Raw genomic sequence first — 21,202 nt, 5'->3', positions numbered from 1 at the left:
TAGAGGCATGTATTAGGTGAATAGGATTAGCCTCCCGTCCCTATTCCAATCTATTTTCTATTTTATTTTGCAATATACTCTTTAGTTTTTCCCCGAATTCATTCTTATCAATCTGCTCCTTCATATAATCACACGAATGGAGGGAAATACGTCCCCTGATTGTATTCTATATTCCTCTCTCTCAATTAGTAGTCTCATTACTGCAATGGCATTACGCATATGTATGTATGTATGTATATATATATATATATATATATATATATATATATATATATATATATATATGCTATATACGGGGTAAACCTTACGTTACTCGCTTGAGTGAAGACCTTTTTCCTTTACGGACACGGTTCCAATTCCCTCCCGGCCGAACCATCTTCATCTCCCGGTAAACCACTCCCTCCGTACGTCCCTCTGATTACGTAGAATGATCAAATGGTTATCGCCAGGTCATCAGGAAGCCTACCGCACAATAACCACCATTTGAAAGCTTTCCCCGTCACAAACCCCCACCAGTAAGACATCTATTTAAACTTAACGACTTTTAAATCAGATCATCCGTCATCAACAACGACAGAAATCGCATAACGTACGTTGCCAAAGCAACGCAGACCCAACAGAAACCGCGTCGTATCTATGACAACAAGGACATCAATATCAAAAAGGACAAACACCGTAACCGATTCTTATGTATAAATAAATAAAATCCATTAAACACCCGTTATTTGAAACATATCACCATCAACGTTTACCTATTCGGTATCCACGTCGACTGCTGGCGGGAAAAACATCCTCAGGTGCCATGATAACGGGCAAGGACTCCAAAACAGGGATTATTCCCTTGTTATAAAATTGAATACACAATGAATTAAACTGTCCCTGTGAACAATACAGCGTTAACACCAGTTTTACAACAACAACACGTAAAGAATTCGACGTACATCGCAAGAATTTTAGCGGTGCGCACCTGGTCGGATATTATTGTTTCGTTTCCATGGCAACCGCCAATCACAGCACGCTTCCGTGTCCACGGACGGCGGTTATTGACAATTCAAACGTAATAATAATGTCGTAATTATTAAGGGGACTTTTGAAATGACACAATACTCTTTTGTCGTCATGTTACCATGGGAATAGTACTTGAAATATTTGCAATTATATAATTACCATGACGACAAAGCAAGCATCACAATTACACTTGTAAATTAGACGGTTTAAATCCTTATGCAATATTAAATAGGGTGCAACTTGCATTTAATTTAAAACAAAAGCCGTTCCATAACTATAAAACAAAGCAACGACATGACATTTATAAGATTATTTACATTTTTGGTTTCCATGATAACCGCGCGGGGTAAAACAACCCTACATTCAACTGTGAACCGTGTTACAAATTAGATTCAAATCAGACATTATATTAAAACGAGAAGTTGTGTTGAGTTTTAACAGAAATATGTGCTTTTAATTCGAATAAAAATGACCTTATTGGTCCAAATAATTCCTCAACCTTGTTTGCTATGACAACGACAAAACAACATGTCGAACAGAATTCAGAAAGCAATATACTGTAGATGTCATTTTTACATGATTTTGCGTCTTCAAGATATACAGCAGTTCCTTAAACATACTTAAGACGGTAGAATGAAAATCATTGATTGTAGACCGCAATCAAAATTGACTTCAGAAGCAATTCTGGTCTGGTGGCATGTGGAAGTAACATTCCCCTCAACTCAACACGCATGCTTAGGTTTGAGGTCGTTACATTATTCATGCAGTGTAGTATTTTGAGAAGCGGATGAAGTATTTAAGACGTGTTCTATTGTTGTGTGCTATACGTGACAACAATTGGGAGTTTAAACAGCTTGACAATTAAAAAGTGACTCCTACTGAGATTAAAAACGTCGTTTAAAGGTTGTTTATGGTTTACGATGCCGTTGAAAGGTCTACTGTTAATCTGATGGGCTGTAAAATTTCGTGGTTGAGAGCCTGGGAAAAGGCAAAAATCATTGTTGATGATGAAACTCGAACAGCGGACGTCCGAGATCACTGACCCACAGACGATACATAAACATCGCAGTAAACTCGTCTTTTTGAAGATTTGATTCAAAAATGACCAAAGGCGAATCACTTATATCGAAAGCGTATATATTGCATATCACACCATATTGGAGTCGAGTTTGTCGTGTTTTTTTGAAATGGCAGCATCAGCCTGGCCAGCCAATAATAATCTTTTGCAAAGATAACAATACTACGCTTGTTTCAACACACACACAATTAGCACGGGCAACTGGAATTTGAGGCTATTGCGAAACCATTAAGATATTTGAAACCAATTCCCAAAACACCCTCCTATCTTATTCACCCTTCTGCGATGCCTTGCTATGCCTTCTGCGATTCTTATTATGTATATCCTTAGCAACTCAAGAGAGGCACCACTCAAAGGGTAATAATCATTACACCTCGGACGATGATTAGGTGAAGGCGCAGCTGTCGATAAGTCAAGTGGATTCGAGAAAAGTCAGAAGAGTTTGTCAATGACGGAATATACATGAAAGTTGTTAAATGTTGGGAGAATTGTGAGTTAGCCTTAATGTTGGGACTGTATTGGAGAATAAATTATATGATTTGGAAACTTAAATAATATATATATATATATATATATATATAAATATAAATATACATATATATATACATATATATATATATAAATATATATATATATATAAACCATAAACACAGTAGTAATCACCCATGGAAGGTCGGTTTGGTTGATGGGTGATGGTATAGTTCCCCCAGTACTATAAGCCCTGTATTTACGGCGTGTGAAATTCACACATTATAATAAGCAGAGTGGTATTAATAAGGGGGGCCAGTTCCTTAATACACTGTGCCGGTTATGGTTTCCCAGGAAGATCTGGTACAATCCGAAAAATCACATTCTTGGGTGGAACTGCAGGTGTCCAGAGAGGCTTATTGGTTGGGAATCGAACCCGAGACCCTCCAATCAGCGGTCCAACGATATATATATATATATATATATATATATATATATATCGTTGGTATAGGTAGTATATATATATATATATATACTACCTTGATCAAAACGTTCCCGGAATAACCACCGTGTGGCGCTCCCATCGTTCCGATTTGAGTTCTGTTTTTTTTGTTAAATTGGTACATCTGTTGTTGATATTCCCTATAAATCTTAGTGTCATAACTTGACATTTGCAAAAGTTACGTAGCCAAGAGTACATCTATCTCTGTGTGTGTTGGCGATTTTTTACAATTGCAGAAATGGATTTAAATTTGCAACAACGAACTTGTATTAAATTTTGCGTAAAAAACGGATTTAGTGGCGCACGGACGTTGGAAATGTTGGAAAAGTGTTTCGGCAACGATTCTCTAAAAAAAACGGTCGTTTACCAGTGGCACGAGCGGTTCAGAAGTGGTCGTGAGTCAATCGAAGATGATGAACGCAGTGGCAGACCATCGACATCGAAAGTCGGTGAAAAAATTGATAAAGTAAAAGAAATGTTGGTCAATAACCGCAAATTAACCATCAGAGAAATAGCGGAGGACTTGAACATTGCCTATGGATCCGCCTAAGACATTGTGGTTAATGATTTGGGTTTCCGTCGTGTAGCAGCAAAGTTGGTGCCAAAAGACCTCAATTTCATGCAAAAAAGAGACCGTGTTGACGTCGCAAAAGACATGATTTGCGAGGCTGAATCCGATCCCACATTCATCAAAAGGATCATTACTGGAGACGAGACGTGGGTTTATGAGTACGACACGCAATCCAGACATCAGGCAAGTGAATGGCGTTCACCAAATGAGCCGAGACCAAAAAAACCACGTCGTTTTCAGTCAAAAAAGAAGGCAATGCTGACGGTTTTCATGGCTTACAACGGTGTAGTGCATCATGAATTTTTGCCAGAAGGCCAGACAGTAAACAAAGAGTATTATTTGGGCGTTATGAGACGTTTGCGTGAAGCAATTCGCCGAAAGAGACCAGAAATGTGGGCAGAAAACTCGTGGATTTTGCACCATGATAACGCACCGTCGCACAGTGCTATCATTATTCGTAATTTTTTGACGAAAAATGCAACAAATACCATCCAACAGCCACCGAATTCACCTGATTTGGCTCCCTGTGACTTCTTTCTGTTCAATCGAGTTAAAAAACCATTACGGGGAACGCGTTTTAGCAGCCGAGAGGAAGTAATGGAAAAATCGCAGGAAGCACTGATGGACATACCGAAAACCGAATATAAAAAATGTTTCGAGGATTGGATCAAGCGCTGGCATAAGTGTGTTGCAGTCGATGGGGATTACTTTGAAGGGGACAATATAGATTTAGATGAATAAACTTGTATTTTTAATTTTCTGAATAAATTCTGGGAAATTTTTGATCGAGGTAGTATATATATATATATATATATATATATAAATATATATATATATATATATATATATATATATATAATATATATATATATATATGTGTGTGTGTGTGTGTGTGGGTGTGTATGTATGTATATATATATATATATAATCTTGTCTTGAATACATAACTTTCTTTCTGGACAGCATTCTTATTTGGAATCTTTAAGCGATATTTTCATTTTTTTAATTTTTCACGTCAAACTAACCAGAAGATCATCTAAGTATACCCTAATTTACTAATTAATTTAAGAAAGTAGAGTCATTTTTTAATGAACCTAGTGAAAAATATAATACAGAAGCGGTTAAAAGATCCCCCCCCCCCGGAAAAAAATATTATTTTAAAATTTCAATTTTTTCGTTTCGCTATTCGTTCTTCAATTTTTTTTATATCAACCACCCCCCTCTACACCTCAATCAGAATACGAATCATTTACATTACCATCCGACAGATGGTGCGAGCGGTCTCTTATGAATTATTAATATACGTAGATGTTACTGGTAAGCATGGAAACAATCTCAATTCATCTCCTCGCCGTAATCTATGGTAATTCCCGTTGTAGTCTTGGGTCTATATTGACACATTAGCCTATGTTTCGGTCCTTATTTTGATTCTGAATCCACCCATTAAGTAAGGAATACATTGATCAATAAATAAAACATATTTCTTACACCTACTTAAGAGAACTGAAGCGCCTTAGGGAAATTGCGTATCCGATAAATGTTATCGCATCAATTCCGGGGAAAGGCTTACGTAAACTCAGAACAAGATTGGGTATTGGGAAAAAAGCCTTTAAGCCTTTATCCTTCGTGAACTCCTTAGAAAACAAAGGACAGAGCATTTGACAATACCCTTTCTCATTAATACACGAACCTAGATCTTTAGAAACCTTACTTTCTTCTTTGGGATTCGGACTTGACTGTGGCGCCTTGCGCACGACTACGAATACATTTGACATTGTATGTACGGTATTTCGTCACAACATCTTGTTCCTTTAAAAGCCCCAAAATTTCAGAGTTTAATAAGACGCCTCGGTAGCTTAAGTGGCTAAAGCACTCGACTGAATATTGAGTGATCTGGGTTCGAATCCAAGTCAAGGCGAATGATTTTTACACTCTGAAATTGTTGCATTGAAAGGTTCTTCTTATTTATTTTGAAGTAGTAGTAGTTTTCTATATCTATTCGTTTCTTCTTTGCTTTATTATTATTATTATTATTATTTATTTATTGTCTGTCTGTCTTCTCCAACAAACATATTATTATTATCATCTCGTGTGTGCCTCAAAGTGTGATATGACACGTACAATGTCCCCCCCAATCATCATTATCATCACATTTCAATGCAATTTATATCGGGAATATATATAGGAAAAAGTCGCAAAAAGGGGCAAAGATCTAATTTAGGAATATAACAATTATAATAAGGAGGAGGATTGTGATGATCATAGGATCAATGGGGTGATTTGAGTTTGAATTAATTGCCAGAAACAACGGCGAACATATATCAATATGCTCTCTGGATAATGTGCTCAGAATTGGCGTGAATTAGATGAAATGGCGGTATCTTTGTGTGGAAAATATCACTGTATCAATTAGTACGCAATCTATATAGTATATTCCAAAGAAACTGCGGGAGATGCCGCAACAGTAACTTTTAACGGAGTCATTCGCTAATGTGCATTTTAATGCAACTATTTCAGAGCGTAAAAATCATTCGCCTTGACTGGGACTCGAACCCAGATCCCTCAATATCCGGTCGAGTGCTTTAGCCACTTAAGCTAAGGACGCCTCGGTAGCTTAAGTGGCTAAAGCACTCGACCGGATATTGAGGGATCTGGGTTCGAGTCCCAGTCAAGGCGAATGATTTTTACGCTCTGAAATTGTTGCATTATATAGTATATGTTTCATAGCTTGGAGACGCCATGTTGTTTGGTATTTCTTTGGCAGTCCATCGAAAAGTGAACGTTTCCAAGTGAATTTGTGAAAATGGACAGAAATTGGTCAAGGTTACATGTGATACAATACGTCTTTTATTAATTTGAAAGACCTCAAAGCCCCCAACCAATATTTATCAAAGCTGAACTAGATTATTCTACTCTTCTGGAAGTGAGTCTCCTTCTCCTTCGTTTATACAACAATAAAATACAATACAATTGGACAGCAGAGTTTACGAACGAGGCCAAAGTACGAGCTGTCGAAGACGAGAAAATTGCTATTGGGGTCGACTGAATGAGGTGACGACTCAAAGAAACGGTGAAGAAAATCCACAAAGTTATACTGGATGATGGACGACTGGAAGTGCACGAGCTAGCAGACATGGTAGGCATTTCAAAAAGTGCGGTACATCGGGTATTAACTGAACATTTGGACATGAGAAAGCTGTGTGCAAGATGGGTGCCGCGTTTTGCTCAGACTAGAGCAAAACCAATGTCGTGAAGATGTTTCAATTTAGAGTGTTTAGGACAGTTTCCTGGAAACAGAGCAGAATTTTCGAGCCGTTTCAATGACCATGGATGGAACATGGGTACATTACTACACACGAAAACATATGTCCGTCTTACTTGCGAACTGTATTGAGTTCAATACTTTTATAATGAGTAACACGTTGTATTTCGCTATAAATACGATTTTAATACCAAATATTATATTAATCGACTTCAGAAAAACGCCTAAAACATCCTCAAAGGACTAACTTGAGATGTATACTTTGAATCAATACCCATAACGATCACGAAAATACGTTTCCAAACACAGAAACACCACAAAATAAAGTTAAACCAACTTCTAACCAACATTACGCAACATTTCTACACCTCACTCAACATTATAGACGAATACAAAAGCTTAAAATAAATATAACATGCGATTAAACACTCAACTTACTTGTTATTCGTCACTGTAAAAACTTCGCCTTCCAACACTCTCCAACAAACATCCAACAAACATCCAACAATCATCCAACAACCATCCATTAACCATCCAACAATCAACGAGGATTCATCCAACAATCATCCAACAACCTTCCAACAACCATCCAACAACCATCCATTAACCATCCTACAATCAACAAGGATTCATCCAACAATCATCCAACAACCTTCCAACAATCATCCAACAACCTTCCAACAACCATCCAACAACCATCCAATCACTGTTAAATCTTCGTTTTTCAAGACTTTACAACAAACATCCAACAATCAACAAAGATTCATCCAACAATCATCCAACAACCATCCAACAACCATCTAACAACCATGCAACGACCATCAAACAACAGTGCAGCAATCATCAAATTTTCACCTAACAGCCATCCAACAACCATCCGACAATCATCCAACAACCATCCAACAACCATCCTATAATCATCCAACAACCATCAAACAACCATCCAACAACCATCCAACAACCATCCAAACCCCATCCAAAAATCATCCAACAATCATTAAAAAACCATCAAACAACCATCCAACAACCATCCAACAGCCATCCAACAGCCATCCAACAGCCATCCAACAGCCATCCAACATTCATCCAACATTTATCCAACCACCGTCCAACAACCATCCAACAACCATCTATCAATCATCCAACAACCATCCAACACAACAAAAATGGGGATTTCATCTTAATAGGTAAATGTAACGAAGCGACCTATCCAACATTCTCCCTTTCCTTATACAGGAAAGCCGGCCAGCGATCAAAAACATCTGGCGGCTGCATCACGACAATGCGCCGTCTCACACCGCGCTTGTCGTGTCGGACTTCTTGGCCAAGCACGGCGTGGCAACGCTGCCACACCCGCCCTACAGCCCGGACTTGGCACCACCGGACTTCTTCCTGTTCCCGAAGATAAAGAGGAGTTTGAAAGGAACGCGATACGGGACTTTGGACGCCGTCAAAGAGGCCGTGACGACGTGTCTTCGAGAGGTTCCCGATGATGCCTTCGCGGGAGCGTTCCAGGAATGGGAACGCCGCTGGAACAAGTGTATCGACTCACAAGGGTCCTATTTTGAGGAATATTAGCTTAAGATATGTAAAAGTGTAATAAATTTTTTTTCCTGAGCTCAGTACACTTATTTTCCGGACGAACCCTGTATGTCTCTAAAAAATTTCGATTCTCGCAGATTTGCGTCTTTTTCCTATCATGTATCGAAGACTAAATTATTTATGAAGAAATAGTGTTGAGACGGTTCGTCAGTTGGCGCATAAATTTTGAAGCCCTCCTACATTATGATTCGAAAGGCGAATACCATAAGATATGAAATTAATGAGATTTCCCATTTTTAATGCGAATAATGCCATTCTGTTGGTTCGCTAATAATAAATCATAATTTGCCCTTAATTACTAATTAAGGAAGACTCCAAATTAAAGTATTATCACGAATAATAATTCCATTAAAGGCATTTATTGAATTGAACGAGATTAAATCGGATCTCAATGTGGCAAAACGATATCTGTCTCTCTCTCTCCGAAACCTCAAAGAATTCAGAAATTCCGTCTCGTCCGCGAAAAATGGATAATTAATAAAATAATATGAGATTGAAATCTCAGACATCAAGTCATTTCCTTTTTCCTTAGCGTGGAATTTCGGCGAAATTGGTTTATTTTCCTGCCATTGTCACGTTTCAGGGAATTCCAGAAAATTGGGAAGGGTTGAAGAGAAAGGAAGGAAATTAAACGATTATAAGATTAAGGAGGAAGAAGGAATCGTATTTGAATGATCTCTTTAAGAAATCCACTTATATCCACTCGTGAGAGTTCGTTTACTTAGAAACATGTCATTCTTTATATATATATATATATATATATATATATATATATATTATATACGAGGGTCATCCGGAAAGTAGTACCCGTTCGTGCCGCATGAAGTGCTGACGACGCGAGTAGCCGCTGGACGAGGTCAGATAGCTTCAGTGGCTTGTCTGCCTTCTCTGAGCCAAGTTGCGTGACGCTAGCATTGCCTGTGTTGTTTCTGTGATTGTTTACAATGTTTAAAAAAATTGAGAACGCCGCCAGTTGTGAAGTGAGGGCAGTGATTAAATTCCTCAATGCAAGAAACGTTCGCCCATGTGATATTCATCGCCAATTAAAGGAGGTGTATGGAGACAATGTAATGGACGAGTCGTCTGTTCGGCGGTGGTGTCGCAACTTCAACATGGGGAGGGGGAACACACACGACGATGAGCGTTCGGGGAGACCGTCTGTCATTACAGACCAACTGGTGAGCTCAGTTGACGAATTCGTGAGGAACGATCGGCGCGTCACAATTGATGACATCTGTGAGCATTTTCCCAATGTTTCTCGAACAATTGTTCATGAAATTGTTAAACACCATCTGCATTATGCAAAAATTTGTGCAAGATGGGTCCCTCGCGTATCTCAATGAGCTGGCGGCGAAGGACTATGCAGCAGGAATACAGAAACTTGTCACACGTTATGACAAATGCCTTAATTTGCTTGGAGATTATGTTGAGAAGTAGTTTAAAGTATCCTCTTTCAAATAAAATTTTTTATGTTTGTTAATATTTACTTTTGTGTCTTTATTTCACGAACGGGTACTACTTTCCGGATGACCCTCATATATATATATATATATATATATATATATATATATATATATATATATATATATATATATATATATATATATATATATATATATATATATATATATATATATATATATATATATATATATATATATATATATATATATATATATATATATATATATATATATATATATATATATATATATATATATATATATGCTTTCATAGAAATACGTGTGAGTGTTCTCTTTTTTTGTGTTTCTATATTATGTGTTACTGTGTATTATATATATATACATATATATATAACATAAACACAGTAATCAACCAGAAAGTCGGTTTCCCAAGGGTGATGATAGGGTTCACCCAGTACTAAGCCCCAATTGTGTGATTGAAGAGGTAATATGGAAAGAACTGGAGAAATATGAATGAAAGATGAAAGTGGGCGGGGAATTCATTTAAATTCATTTAGGTTTGATAGAATGACCAAGCTTTAGTTAATGCCAGTCAGCCAATAGAGGGGCTGCAAGCATTGCTTAGTGAATTGGAAATTCAGTGCGACAGGCATGGTATGAGAATCAATATTAATAAAACAAAGGTTATGCGATTTCCTAGAAAGAAAAAGGCTTCAGGTTAACATTAAAATAGGAGGGCAATTAAACTAGAGCAGGTAGAACAGTTTACATATCTCTGGAAGTGTTTTGGACCAACACGGTATCAAAGTAGTAGGGACGTAAGGAGAAGCATTGGCAATTAGGCAAAGAGGCTTTCACAGACGAGGAGGAGGGAGTTAGGATGAGAGGGACGTTGATTATAAGGGTGTTAAGAAAATACTCGTAAGAAAACTTTGATATGGAGCGCAGTTATGTGTGGCTATGGAAACGTGGTCATTGAAGCAGTAGGATAATAGACGTAGACTGGAGGCTATTGTAGATATAATGTGGGTGTGGAGAAGAATGGAGAAGGTGAAATGGACCGAAAGAAGGAAAACAAATGAGGAAGTACTTGGTATGGTGGGCAAAGAGAGGGGTTTGTTGGGAGATATTACTAAGGAGGAGGCAGGAAAAGTGGATGAAGGGGGTATTGACCGGCAATAGTGGGATGTTGAAGACTGTAATAGAGGGGAGAATGTTAATGGCAAACGAGGAGAGGGAAGGAACAGGATAGGGATGTCTTAGATAGGGGATGAAGGGAGGAAGAAAGTACTGAAGAGATGAAGAGGGACCTGATGTAGAGTGGGATTTTGTGTTTTGCTAGGAGTCACAAAATATTTATTTAGGAGCTTTGTCCATCCAAAAACCTACCTTGACCCGTAGATTACTAAATGATTCTAACAATATATATATATATATATATATATATATATATATATATATATATATATATATAGCATCAGCAACCGTTCCAGACACGTCGTCTGAACGAAATGGAGTCATTCTCGAAGGTTATGTCCTGATTATGTTCTATTTATAGAGTTTTTTATGATTTTCTCACAAACTAACCGTGCGATTCTTTAGATATTTCAGTCATTTATTCATAGATCTTTTATTTATAGACATTTAATTTTTTAAGTTGACCACAATGTGATTTTATAGCCTTAGAAGACATTTTTCTTATACTAGTCCCTTAATTGCTTCACACACATAAAATGGTATTTTGAATAATATGGCAGGTATCCAATGTAAATTTTTATAATAATATCGGTCTATCTGATACTGTTTGAATGATATAATGATTATAGGTAGGAATTTTGTCAATAAGAACGCTTTAGTACCGATTATTAGGTAGGTTTAGGTCGATCACAAGAAATATTTGAAAACATTACTCTTGATATGGGTCCATTTACGATCTCCTTTGCTCTTTTCAGTGTTTAAAACTATTTAACCATATGTGAAAAGAATGCGCTCGGTTTATAAACTCAATTTCATATTGATTTCTACTCTAAGGCCTGAGAAATAAATTTGGAAACTTTAGAAATTGAACGTGCTTGTAATGGCACCAAAATTGAAGATGGTAATGATATGTGTAGGAGTGACCATTTAAAAGATAATATTTAATAATATAAGCCTATTTCTGGCTTTTAAACCATATAAATACACCAAACAAAGCCATTGTCATTGATATCCGTCGTGCTGATCTTTCAACCCTTCCAATAACTTGTTTCTCGACAGGTACAAGGCTACATTTGTCGTGTTTAGGATATTTTTTTTTAAAGTCAGAGGGACATGGAAAATATTTCTTTCAAATCAATTTCTACACGTTTTACCGATGATCTCCGAGGATCTATTGTTAGGAGACACGGGTGTGGTTGCGTCACCGGTAGTATCCATGGCAACTGCAACGTCATCGGGGGTCGATTACGCGCTTCCGATGCGCTTCCAACGGCCTGGACGCATCTTTTTCCGTTTTGCGGGTGAAGAAATGATTTTTTTTTCTTTATATACACATATATATATATATATATATATATATATATGTATATATATATATATATATATATATATGTATATATATATATATATATATATATATATATATATATATATATATATATATGTATATATATATATATATATATATATGATTTGGAAATTCAGGGCGACAGATATTAGGGATGAGAATCAATATATTAATAAAACAAAGGTAATGCGATTTTCCAAGAGAGAGAAAGGCTTCAGCTAAACATTGAAATAGGAGGACAATTTAACTAGAGCAGGTAGAACATTTTATACGTATCTCTGGAAGTGTTATTCGGACCAAAGATGGTATCAAAGTAAGCAGTAGCTACGTAAGGAGAAGAATTGCGTCATATTAGGCAAAAAGGCTTTCACGGAGAAGAAGGAGAAGGAGGGAGTTAAGATGAGAGGGACGTCGATTATAAGGATGTTTTAAGAAAAGACTCGTTGGGAAACTTTGATATGTTTAGCGTAGTTATGTGTGTGGCTATGGAAACGTGGTCATTGAAGCAGGACGATAGACGTAGACTGGAGGCTCATCAATTGATATATACATAAATATGTATATATATATATATATATATATATATATATATATATTGATGTGTTTGTGAGGAGAGGAGAGAATGATGGACAGAATGGACCGAAAGGAGGAATGAGGAAGTATAGTATAGCACTAGGTATCTATGGTTAAGAGGGGCGAGGGGAGAGAGAGGGAGGGGTTTGTTTTGGAGATATTATTATTACTAAGGAGGAGGAAGAGGCAAGGAGAAGATACATGTTGATTGGAAGGGATTGGATTGATTGATCGGCATTAAGAGTGAATGGATGTTGAAGAAGAAGACTGTATAATAAATAGAGAGGGGAGAATGTTAATGGCATTAGGAGTAAGTAGGGATAGGAATAGGTGATAGATGGGGATGTATCTTAGATAGGGGATGTATGAATGGATGAAGGAAGTACTCAGAGATGAAGAGGGACTAGGATGTAGAGTAGGATGCTGGATTTTAGTGTTTTGTTGGGAGGGAGATAAGGTATTTATTCCATGATCGCCTCGAAAGCTATTTGAACCCAAATATGTTACTAACGTAACGTTACTTCCGAGGAAGACGGGGCTAAATTCCCTTGAAATTATTAAGAAGTAAATTGTGAGTTTTCTTGTTTTGTGGTAATCGGTAAATTGTTTGAAAATGTCCCAATTTTTAAAATCAACACTTCTGTATTACTTGGACGAAATCTTATATATATATATATATATATATATATATATATATATATATATATATATATGCATTCCCGGCCAGAAGGGCGTGAAGCATTCGGGTTGATTACTGTGTTTATATATATATATACATTCAAACACGAAATCCCGCCAATCGGCGAATAAATACTCATATATACAGAAACAGATATAAGGAAAAGGGATAGGAACATACATAAAGGACGAACACAATAGAGGTGAGGAAGGCGGAATCGAACGGATCACAAGAGTAAAAATATTTCCTTGACCGGGACTCGAACCTCGGATCTTTCCACTTACCGGGCTCACTTGCGAGCCAATGTGGCTCATCTCTTTCTTCTGGCTATGCGTGCCACGAAACGCACTGTTCTTTTCCTGTATGATGTTGTATGAATTCTAACCACTGTCCTTTCCTCTTGTGTATTGTCTATTTCTCCTTTGGTGGGTGAAACAGCCCCTTGACGCCATCTCTTGGCTAAAGAATCGGGGCGCTTGGCGACATATAAGACCCACGGATCTCAGGGTAAATTACGTTTCCTCGATAGCTCAAGTGGTTAAGAGCATCCGCCCGGCAAGTGGAAAGATCCGAGGTTCGAGTCCCGGTTGAGGAAATTTTTTTACTCTTGTGATCCGTTCGATTCCGCCTTCCCCACCTCTATTGTGTTCGTCCTTTATGTATGTTCCTATCCCTTTTCCTTATATCTGTTTCTGTATATATGAGTATATATATATATATATATATATATATATTTATATTTATATTTTTATGTATGTATTCCCGTGCATAAGGCGTGAAGTGAGGGCCCCTGTTAGTGCCTCACGAAGCGTGACGTGGTCTCGTGTTCTCCACGGACTCACACATTCGTCAAGTCACGCTCCGTGTCGTCCAGTAACCCTCCGATTGGCGTGGAGCGAGCGAGAAACTGAATGAGTCGGCCATTTATCCATCCATTCAACCATTCCTCCGTTCGCTGGTCGATGGGTAAAGACGTCCCGTCGTCATGGAGTCGGTGGTGGTGGGCGGGGGGTGGCTGTGTTGGTGAGGGTGGGTTTTGAATGTGAGACTAGAGAGAGGGCCATTTCTCGTAGCCATGAGCTGAGGGGTGTCCGGGCAGAGGTGTCGTGGGTGTCGGAGTGATACCCCCTCTTCCTTATTCCTCGACGCTTTTCAATAAGGTGTTCGCGTGTTCCGTGTCCCACTGCCGTGTTCTTCCGAGACAAGGTGGGGTCATGGAGAGGTCAGGGAATGTTTGGAAAAGGACATGGAATTGATTTCATATTAACGATACGAACTGGGAAGGAATAAATGTGTGTTCTTCTGTGTGTATTTCGTGTTCCATGCTCTCTCTCTGTGGAAGAGATTGGATATCAGGATTTTTTGATTTATTTTATATATATATATATATCTATATATTTTAACGCGATGTCATTGTTGGGTTTTTTTAAGGCGTTTAGACTTAGATGAATCTTTTTAATTGAATATATGTTTTATATTCGCGAATGGGTTTGATTGCTAAAGACCTTTCTAAATGACGCTAATTCGGTTAAAAAGGGAATTGATAACTACGTTGAGTTTTGAGACTACCATTCGATATGTGGTGCAATAAAGTTTGTTTGTCTATGTGTGCATATATATATATATATATATATATATATATATATATATATATATATATATATATATATATATATAGTTTCTGTCCCTCTCTTCCTTGATAAAGGTGGTAACGACCACCGAAAATTCGAAAAATAGTGAGTTTCCTTTTTGTGTGTTTCTGTTTTTTTGTCTGTGTCCACTAGTGCTAAGTGTTATACATTATATATATATATATATATATATATATATATATATATATATATATAGTTTCTGTCCCTCTCTTCCTTGATAAAGGTGGTAAGAGGTGGTAAAGGAGGGGCAGAAACTATAGTATATATATATATATATATATATGTATAGTGACCCATTTATTTCGTATATATGTGATTAAGAATGGATCTAAGAGGGAATAAATAGAAAATAGACGAAGCCCTATCGTAATTACCGGGCTGCCTTTTCCCAAGAAAGGTCTCCTTCTTAAAAAAATACGCTTTCAATTTTCAGCCTAGGAGATCTTTTCACGAAAAAAAATCATTTTCATTTTTCCTTAAAACTTAATATTGGTCCTTTTTTCATATATAATTAAAGAAAATAATGAGGAATACAATTTCGTAATTTACTCTGAAAACAAAACACGACCGAAATGCGTGAATGAGAATAATAATAAAAACACGAAAAAGAAATGGTTTTTTTTTTCGGACGTAGCGGAGAGCGAAGCTCTATTTTTTTTAGGAAAATTCGTTTTTTTTACCAAAACGCGTTTATTTTTGTTTTTTATTTATGTCCAATCGTGTTTTTTGAGTAAAAAAGCGAAAAAAAAATATTTTTTAAAACTTTCGCGTGATCTTTTTTACGGGGTAAAACTGGTTTCCATGGTGAGATAATTACTCTGGTATATCTGGAAAGGGGTGATTATACGGAGATAATAGGTCCGTCTCCCTGGTCTGTTTTGTATTCGTGTCCACGGCCGACGGTTACCGTAACGACATCAGAGACGATTTGAATTTGATAAGTAAATGAATTAATATATACGTGACGAGAAAAATTTAAAATAATTATCACGAAACAATTGACAAATGAAATTGTACGTAATGAAAAAAGTCCCCTCGGGTTTTGACACTTTCGAAAATATTCGAAAAACGAAAATGTTTATAATTTCCTAAACTGTTGACAATATAAACCACCCGCCCGCTAGGCTAAGCGATAGTTGCCATGGCAACTCTAATGAGGAGCCGCCATCTTTGTACTTTGGCGTATCGTCGTGCTGTGCGTATGGTTTTGCCAGTTATCTTATAATTTATGTTGTTCTTTATATTTTTTATCGTGTTTTTCGGCGAAAAAGGAAATTGAGGATTTCACGGAGGAACGAATCAATGTATCATAAGTTTTTTACGGTAAATTGAGGCGGTATTAAAGTTTTTATAAGAAATGAAGACAGAAATATACTGACAGCAGCTGTTTATTGGCTATATATAGATATCTGAAGTTAAAATATCAGAGTTTTCAAAGTTTTTTAAGCGATTAATTCATGATGGCGGTCTCAAGACGAAATTACGGATTATTTCAACGCCAATACCGCTTGAAATATATATTTTTATTAATTTTATTTCGTAAAAAAAATAATAAAAAATTTAGTTTTTGAAAAATTCATATAAAAAATGAAACAATTAAAAGAAAGGAGGGGAAAAACTTAAAAAAATGATTTTTATATTTAAAATAATACCTTTATCAGTACATTCAATTAAAAAAAAACTTCTTGAAACCGACAGCCGACATTATCAAAATATAGATCCTGTATTTTTCAACACGTAACTTATTTAAATTTATTAAAATAATCACTTTAATTTAGTAATATTAAATTTTATAAATCACATAAAAAATATCAAGCTATTATCTAAATTTATAATAAAAAAATCTTTAAAAAAAATAATTTTTAAAGTAATAAAAAAATATTTAAAAAACATTTAAAAATTATATCCTTCAAAAATAAATTTATGTTAATACATATAAATACGTAAAAACAGGAATATCCATTTTAAAAAATTATTAAAAATTACAAAATACGCCATTTTTTCCAATGCGTAAATTGATAAACAGTTGACTGTTGTAATGCGATGACTACTTTCATTGGAATTCTTCAAAAATTCAACTTAATTCTTATTTTAAAACCGAAACCGTCGTCTAAATTGAACTATTGCTTGCGATTTTAAGGAAAAACAATTAAAACTATATCAATTAGTCATATTAAACACGAAAATTAATAAAAAGGACCTCGTTGCTAAGGTCGCCATTTTGTTTATTACGTCGAATTTTGTCTGTTTGCTGGATAATACAAAATTAAATGGTTTTATTACTGTCTGACATGTTTCAGAAACTTTTTAAACTATTTTATAACTATTTTTAAAGCGTGTATTTCCTGGATAGGTTCCATTGGAGGTGGTATAAGCCATTTTGAGGTACCAGTGACGAATATGTGCCAAGAATGTATATCTTGGAAGAAGACATTCCATCAATTAGCGCGCTAATGACGCTTAAAAAGGAAAAACCACGCCCATTGGCGAAATATACCGTTACTGTCATCTCTAACCTCTTAAGAGACTCCTTTTAAGATGTCCCTCCGACGTAAATAGACGACTATTTTCCATCTATTTCCGTCCATCTCCCAATATACACATCATTGAACAAAAATGGCGTCAAAAGCTGTGTTCAATTTATAAAGTTTTTTAATTAATTACTCAGTAATGAGAGTAGGTACGAAGTTGAAAGTTACACTGTCTTAAAAAATAAACTTTTCTTTATATTTATACATAAAATATAGTTTGGTGGCATTGTTAAAAGTAGGTCAAAATGGCAGTTGAATTTTTTTAAAAAATCGTTTATTTGGAACCATGTTGTATTTTAAAATTTGTTTTCAATGTATATTAATATTTATAATTGATTTGGACAAGAAATAAATTAATAATTACCTTTTATCTTTAGTATTTTGTCGAAAAATAGTTAATATAATCTTAGTACACGACGAAGCCACGATATATATATATATATATATATATATATATATATATATATATATATAAAATTTGTATATAAGCATGTAAATATATATATATATATATATATAATTTGTATATATATATATAAAATATGTATATTGTTATAAATATACATATATACGTATTATATATGCATGGTAATATATATAAAAAATGAATATATATATACAAAAATATATTACATTTATATTATATTTGTGTATATATTCATTTTTGTTATTTTATAAACAATAATGTGAATCCCTTCGCTGTCGTCATGACTACGTTTACATCCGTTGTCAAGGTTTCGTTCATTTGCGATTTATATTTCGCGCACGAATCTTTTGCCAAAGGTATATATATATTTCTTGCATTCTTTTTAATTAACGAATTGATTTGCAATTTTTGTACCCATTGTAGTTTTTTTGTTTATAATAATAAAAATGAACTGATTTTTTTACATGCCCTGAGCAAAATCCTTTTTTTGTAAAATACAGGAAATACTATTTTTAACTTTAGAAAATGGTTTCAATTTTCAACTGTTTATTTTAACCGGATTAAAATCCGTTTCTATAGGCATGAAAATGCAAATTAGCCGTGCAACGTGACAAATAACTGTCTCTGGTTTCGTTATTATTTAACGTACAAGTATGAAATTTGTATCATTGGAAAGGGAATACAATTTACTATAACTTTGGTAGTTACTTTTTTCCTCGTATCTGTTAAATTAAAAAAGATATCGCCAAGTTTATCTCGGAACAATTTCATCTACTAGTAACTTCACGCTTCCATGATGAAATAGCGTATAGTCGACCATTTAAAATTCACATTTTCGTAAATATTTACCGATATATTCAAATATTGAACTTCGCAAAAATCAAACATATTTCGATAAACTGCATTCTTGATTGGTTACGACGACAATGCCAACAAACTTCCATGGTTACCGCGTAGCAACGCTTTTGAGTATTCACTTATACACTCGTTTTTTCGTGAATTAGAGGGAAAAAAGATTAAAATACTTGGAAATCAACATTTATGTTCAATATTTCACCTTTGTAACGTATTTACAGGACGCACATAACCAAAGCGAACACGTACGCTTGTGAATCAGCTGTTTAATTCACGATTAACAACAATTAAAACACAACAATGAACTCCTCACATTATGTTAAACATTAATTAATTTAATATCTAATTAATCCATCCGAAAATAACTATAAACCAATAAAATTATAAAAAAACGACGTCATAAGCAGGAGAAACAGCATTAGAAACACTCAAACCGTCATCTTTATAAATAAACAAAGACACAACGAAAATAGCAAACAGAATTTTCGGTTGTCATGGTGACCTAGGGCGTTGCCAGATTTAATTTCGATAAATGCGGCGTTGCTGAGGTATTTATTTGTAAACATTAAATTTGTCCGTCTATTATTTAAGTATTTGACTTTTTTTCATTGTATACAGTACGTATTTTAACGTAATATTTTATAAATGAACTCCTCATTTTGAAGTAATATTGGTAAGTTAGCATTTAACTCTGTTTCTTGTCCATATGGTGAGATTTCCTCTCGTTTTAAGTTATAATTAATGTAATTGTGCTGACGCGAACAGTAAATTCGAATAAACAATTGTTTTCACGTAACTTATAGCTTAGTAACTAGAAGAAATACTGTTTAAAATTCAAATTTTGGGGATAGAAAAGGTTTTAGTGTCTGTAGGATTCCGTAAAACCCTATGAAAGACATTTCTTAATGTGAATTAGCGATACAAATGATGTGAATTAGAATTAATATTAAAAAAATAATTATTTTTAAGACTTACCGTTAGAAAAATCCCGTCCGTTGCTATGGAATTCAACACTCAAATCCAATTGTTGTCACCCAACACATCGATAAACAAGAATTCACACGATCACCAAGGTAACGGCGAACAACTGCACCGACTAACGACGAGGGAGGTATTGTTGAGTAAACTTAGGCCAATTTTGCATTCCTTTCAACACTGAGGGCCGCTCAACAATGCAACATTGTCGGGAATAAACAAAAACATCGTCGTTGGGAAACACACTCGTTGCGCTTGGCGGCCATCTTGTTGAAAATCACGTCACCACTGAAATATTCCGAGGGGAAATGATAATCGGCCACGCCCTGTTTCTGGATTATGCGTCGAATTCTTCTTTTCTTATTGAAATAATTGATGGTGGGTGGGGTGAGGAATAAATTGATCGCTTTTTATGCACACTGCGATCGGAAAACGGCTAGTTTTTTATGGTCGGGGAAGTTTTTGTGATGAAAAATGACTTTTTTTCAGAAAGTCTTCGCAAATTCTCTTCAGCTAACTTAAAATATGGATTTTGTACACATTACACACGTCATACGTTGTATTATTCCTTTGAAAATCGAATAAACCTGTCCATAACCCAAATTTTCTCACTTAAAACCCATAAAAAACTGTCAATACACATTAAAAAATTGAGTACCAGACGCTATACTAGCAGTATTAAACCTTAATTCAAATTTTACATCCAGTACCAGCGCGGTAATATTACTTAAACATGTATTAGGACGAAAATCGCGTATATTAAACGTTCAAATCGACTACATCGGCCATTTATTTACGTGTAACCAAAACAAACAACACCATAGCAACCAAAAACATACCGTAAAATCAACACTATTCCTCAAAATTTCGGCGTAAATAAGTTGTTTTGGTGATAAACAATATGACCATTGATTTATTTATACAATAACAACCTGAGAAGACACACGGAAAACCAATTTTATGTTGATATATTGACAGCGGGACTGTTTATACCATTTCCATATCGGTAACCAAAACAAACAAGTCCTTGGCAACCAAATGTAAACAATA

The 21,202-nt window shown here is 35.4% G+C and overlaps 1 non-coding gene across 1 annotated transcript; it reads left to right on the top strand.

Moving 5' to 3' along the window:
- The first annotated feature begins 14,231 nt into the window (after window positions 1–14,231).
- On the top strand, window positions 14,232–14,307 carry TRNAA-GGC (transfer RNA alanine (anticodon GGC)). Its single transcript has one exon. It is a non-coding gene; the product is annotated as a tRNA-Ala (tRNA).
- Window positions 14,308–21,202: the final 6,895 nt, after the last annotated feature.

This window comes from Hetaerina americana, unplaced genomic scaffold (assembly GCF_022747635.1).
Source record: "Hetaerina americana unplaced genomic scaffold, ioHetAmer1.1.p SCAF_121, whole genome shotgun sequence".
In the NCBI taxonomy this organism is placed as follows: Eukaryota; Metazoa; Arthropoda; class Insecta; order Odonata; family Calopterygidae; genus Hetaerina; species Hetaerina americana.
Note: the sequence above shows the minus strand (reverse complement) of the source record. Positions and strands in the feature narration are given on the sequence as shown.